At 43.4% G+C, this 5751-nt stretch overlaps 1 long non-coding RNA gene across 1 annotated transcript in view; it reads right to left on the bottom strand.

Moving 5' to 3' along the window:
• The window catches only part of LOC106817005, a 2998-nt gene extending 1617 nt beyond the window's left edge, over positions 1–1381 (bottom strand). The window contains exons 1-2 of the long non-coding RNA XR_001394979.1: positions 1320–1381; positions 521–606 (exon numbers count right to left, since the gene is read on the bottom strand). This is a non-coding gene — a long non-coding RNA (uncharacterized LOC106817005). The remainder of the gene's footprint in view (positions 1–520; positions 607–1319) is intronic.
• Positions 1382–5751: the final 4370 nt, after the last annotated feature.

Here is a 5751-nt window from a genome sequence, read left to right on the forward strand (position 1 = left end):
CGCGGCAACGGCCACAAAAATTGCCGACCACGAAAATTGCCTGTACGAGCAACGAAAATGGTAAAGTGTGCTGCTAGCTTAATGTCTGATGGACATGTACACTAAAAACAAGTGTGCTCGTTATGAAAGAACGTTAAAAACAAGCGCTCCCTCCCGGCACACATTTCCCCCATCTAGTCTACAGGGATAAAAATTAACTTTTGAACAAGCGAGTCCAACGAACTCCCTACCATCAAAAAGAGGGAGTCCGCAGCAAAGTGAGGGAGTTCGAAGTATACAAGTAGTACCGCAGATATTAACAAAAAGGTCATTTGCGGTGCACGTCTGCCAAATTTTCCTGGGTCATTTGCTAAAAAAAAATATTCGCGAGGCCGTGCTCTGGAACGAACTATAGTTAGTATAGCAGAATTTTCAGGAAGTCACACGGACTACTGCACATGTCAAATTAGGGAGTCCGACAGTAAATCAGGGAGTATTTGACTCCGGACTCCCGTTAATTTCGCACCCTGAATCTACCTACCCTGTTTCAGTGTTTCCAAAGTCTGGTCAGGTGTAATGCATCTGGATGTCTCAGCCCTTGGTCACGATCTACCATCAACTCGCTAGCTATTCAGTTAGAAAAGTTGAGGTCTCGGTCACTGGTCAGGGTATGCAAGGGTACACTAGACAAGAGGATTCCGATCTGTGTTCTATTTATATTTCATCACAAGTTTCAGGACACTGGGTCTATCAACTAGCCAGCTGCGTCGTGTTACTAACGCTGAAGGGGTCGTTGTCGTATATACATGTACCCGAGTATAGTAACCGAGGTGTCGGCGAGTATGTCGCCTACGCCTACTTCATAACCCTAACCATATCAAATATTTACCTCGGGTACATATTATACGCCATTATACGACAACGACCCTTCGTGCGTTACTAACAGCGTTCATTACTTGCCAAGCCAACCACTTGTTAGTGCTTTATGGGAATTGGGAGGGGTTTCATTTACAATGTCTACACTACAGTTTACATCCCTATTGCTGGATATGGACCTTTTGCCTAGTTACGTTGTCATCTGAGCCGACAAGCAATGCACATACAGCCCTGAATGGTGAGAGTCGGGATTTCACACAATGAATCATTGCCATTGAATCAATGAATGAATGAGATTAAACCACACTGGTCTGAATTGGTGACTGTGACTTGACCTCACAGTCACACTAATAAACGTTTACGAACTCTAACTACTTGATCACTGTGGTTTCTCGCACCTCAAAATGTCCGCGTGAGTTGGGCCTTTATTTCTATTCGTAAATTTTTAATAGTAACCTATTTACCTAAGAAGTGATGTCATGTGAACCAGACGCAAATATCTCCTTGATGTATATAAACATTTCGCAGCCATAGTTCGTTCCTACGCGCCGTTACTCCCGCCCTCTATCGAGGATAAATGGCACGAAATTGGCATTTCGCACTCGAACACGTACCTCATACATCGTAACTCAAGCAATGCACCTTGTAGTTATTTATTCAATATTTTTTTATTAAACACCTCCATCGACAGTTGATTATATACACGTACAAATTTGTTTGAGTACAAAGTCTAGACTCGTTATATTACACCACGGATGTAAAGCGAACGCGTGAACTCTCAGTGGACTTTTTATTTTCTCATATAACTGGACCCTGGCTTCTGGGGACACGGGTTCTAGCTGCCCCTAGCAGCTGCCCCGGCAACTGCCCCTGCTGCCCCCCTGCTGCGTACGGCCCTGACTCACTGCATGCCTTGTCATTAGGCTTAGCGGCGTTAAAAATGGGAGTTTGATCATACGATGGTCCCTGTTATCATTCTTAACGTAAAAGATTCGGTTGGAGAGTCTTCCCGACAGATTACTGCTAGACATGTGCTTTAAAAATTAAAAGTAATTTCAACAAATTACTATTACATTCATTAGATAAAGGTTGGACATATTGTTGCACATTGTTCTATGACACATATTGTTACGTGTTAAGCCCGGCGCACACGTGAGTTATTTTACTCAAGTAAAATGACGCATGAGTAATTTTACTCAACGAAAATGCGCCGCAAACGTGAGTAAAATTACTCATGCGTCATTTTACTTGAGTAAAATAACTCTCGTGTGCGCCGGATTTACACACGCTGTTACGTAAGCGAGGATATCTATAGGCACCTTTTGATTAATTAAGGCATCGGAATTTGATTTTCTTGTGAAGCTTCTGCGACTGCTATTTTGTCTCCATTTTAAAAGTATAATTTCAGCAAAATATTGTTCGATTTGTCACACATTGGGCATGCACACAGGCGAACTCAGGTTCCTAGCCGCGATACTGGGGAATTCGCGGGTATTCGCGGGAAATAACAACTTAGCCGAGCTGGCGACCCAGAAAACTATCTTTCAGTTGAAAATGGAACTATCGTCCCGTGTAATGGATGCTGATTGGCTGTGACAATACGCTAATGGATGCTGATTGGCTATGACAATACGCTAATCCTTGCGATTCGTGCAAAATGGATTTTCCTTGTCCGACCGGAAAATGGTTTAGTGGGTCACGATACCACTTATATTCCCGCGGTAGCCTCTGAAAATACCGTAGAATTCGTCCTACGAACAACACACAATAAATAAAGTTACCTTTAGAAAATATACATGTCGAATACGCGCTTTTATTGTTGATAATAAGTTGATACCACAAGATGAAACGACCACTAAATTCTAAACCGTAGTGAAATATTAATAAACATGTGAAACGCGTGAACAAAAGTAGTGATAATATATTGTCAATCGTATCACCTCGAAACTTTCTCGTCTATTATTAATTGTAAGCGTAAACATGCAGGTGCTACGGGCTTCGACGCACCGACAAACTAAGAAATAATCACGATACAATATACGACGACGACGCCGACGACAAAAGTGCATAGGGGCCCTATGGCGCAGACGATAAAAAAACATGATTGGAAAAAACGACAACAAAGAAAAAACCGTGAAATTTAACCGAGAAATATCGAACCATATACCGCACCCGGCAGTTAGATGCGATATACCTGCACTAGTAGCTCCCCCTACGATCGCTTCGCCACCGCTCCCGAGTTTTTTAAAAGCCGCCTGTCCGTCCGACAATGACGTAGAGTTGAGCCAAGTAGGTGAAAGTAAAATGCCCGCGCTGTCCCACAGTGAATATATCTTCGTCTGCCTGTTTGAACACGGCGCTTATTCAGTGGCCGAAAACTACGTCCACTCGGCTAGAAACCGAGAAGAACACAGAAGAACACTGAAGAACACAGAACACTGAAGAACACAGAAAAACACTGCAGAACACAGAAGAACACTGAAGAACACAGAAGAACATAGTAGACTGCAAACAAAAGGTGAGGCAAGCAGGCGACTGAATAGTTTTCGCGAAGCTTGAAAAATATTTTACCGACAAACCCCTGCGACGGCAGTCACCTGTATAGAACAGACACCTCTCTATAAGGGTCATTCAACCTTTCCCTTTGAGCGGCAGTTAAAAAGACGCCCGTCCCCTACAGAACAAACCCCTGCCTATAAAGGCCACTTGACCTTTGTGACGAGGCGATCGAGTCGGACAGCGCGATCGACGTTAAATTGAACATCAATTGGTGACTTCGGTTGCCATCCCGGGCATTGTTAATAGGTGTAAATTAAATGCGACTTCCCACTTAAATCGCGCCGTCGACGATGAAATCGAGTTACGGTTTATTATTTGCGCGGGTCGTGCCATTATAATTGCTTAATAAATGCTCGTTACGACGGCCTAGCGAAAACCGTTTCCGTATAACGTCTACTCAGGGGCTTATTCCCCGGGGAGATACAGCCTAGTTTCTATTTCAAGATTATAACATTAACTCGTGATTCAATTTGAATGTTAATTTAATAAAATTAATTATGCAAGGCGATAATAAAATTGGATTAAATTTAGAGTGTTTATTATTTGATTGTGGCTTTAAAATAGGTGTCATTAAGCGTTGCCGTTTGCTCAAAACTAGGGCAGCACGCAACAGTTTTGCTACAGGTCTACATTGTTGAAACCTGCCTTCAATGTCAGCTGCAAATACTCGCTGCCAGAAAAATTCCACATAAACCATAGAAAAACCACCAAAGGTTCTGCAAGGGTGAGTAAATTTGCTGCCAGCCTTTTCACTCTGGCAGCAATGACTTGGGAAAATCAAAAGTTAACTTCTAACACCGAAATAACTGATTGATTCAGTTTCTTAATGACAATCCTGAGGCTGAGGAACTCTAATGGCAGAACTGATCAGCCGTCCGTCGTTTTTATTCGCTTAACTACTCGCGGATTGTCACGGCCCCTGCAGAAAAACCTAAGAGTGCAGGAGTGTAGTAGTGACCACCACCCACGGGGCAACTACATACATGTGCAGCTTACAGTGTAACTTACACCGATACTCGTGCCTCCAGCTACGCAAACTCACTGAAATCGGGCAAGTTTTTATTCATACAGCAACGTCTGGCATGATTTTTGCAATCAAACTACGCAGATTTCAACCAAGAGCCCTCGATAATGCCAAAACAAAATATATGTGTGGTTACCGTTGCATGCCGAAAAAAAATAGGGTAGGTAGGTAGGGAAAACATTTCATTTTCTTGAAATATTTTATTTACGAACCATGTCCGAAGGATGTGCGTTGTGCCTTTTGAAGCAGGAACTGTCCAATTAATATTATTTTTTATTTTTTATTTTTTATTTATCACAAACACGCTACAATCCTCTCTCTTCACTTCACACGCCACACACGCGCGCGACACCCCGCGGCGCGGCGCACTACACAACACACGACACACAACACACCACAAACACGCCAAGGCACGCATTCTCTCTCTCTCTTCACACACACATCATACACCCACGCGCGTACGACCTCCTCCTCTCTCTCCCGACTCTCTCCTCTCTCTCTCTTAAACACACAGCACGCGGCACGACAAACCTTTCTGGGTTCCATTTCTCTCTTCGTCTCTCATCTCTCTCTCCATCCTCTCTCTCCTCTCTCTCTTCTTCTCTCTCTCTCTCTCTTTTCTCTCTCATCTCTCGCTGCTCTCTCTCGTCTCTCTCTCTCTCGCTCTCCTCGTCTCTTCTCTGCTCTGCTCTCTTTCTCGTCTCTCTCTCTTCTCTCTCTCACGGTCTCTCTCCTCTCTCTCAACACACACGCACCCTCTCTCTCAGACAACATACACACTCCAGATTCAAGGTTTACGAATAATCGGCAAAACTTTATAATGCAAATATGTAAACGTAAAGAATTTTGAATGTGTAACAGAAGTTTAGTGCCTTATCTCTATGTTGAGTCGCACTAACTTGCACGTCAGTTGCAGCTCTGCCCAGTTATGAGAGTCGTCGTCTAATCTCGACTTGAATGCAGCAAAGTCATAATATCATAATAACAGCTCACAGGCTAACACCCACGGGTGATCGTGCCGTCGACAGCTTTAATCTATATGATCCGAAACAGCTAGAGACGGCGCACTGACTTGTTGACTTGGTTTGCTTGTAAGTTCAATTCGCGCTCCATGGAAGCACTTGTTTTAGCGATGTTTTGATTTTGTTTTATGCTAGTGCGCGACCGTTCACGAATTCACTTGCTGTTATTTCTTCTGTTCGCCCCGTTAAGGCCTAAAAACAAAAATATAGCGTGTGTTACGATTTCCCCCGACCGACCCTATTATTCGCAGCGACCCTAAACATTTTACTGTCAATTCTTTAAAGTCAAAA

The sequence above is a fragment of the Priapulus caudatus genome, unplaced genomic scaffold (genome assembly GCF_000485595.1).
Source record: "Priapulus caudatus unplaced genomic scaffold, Priapulus_caudatus-5.0.1 Scaffold1559, whole genome shotgun sequence".
Lineage (NCBI taxonomy): Eukaryota > Metazoa > Priapulida > Priapulimorpha > Priapulimorphida > Priapulidae > Priapulus > Priapulus caudatus.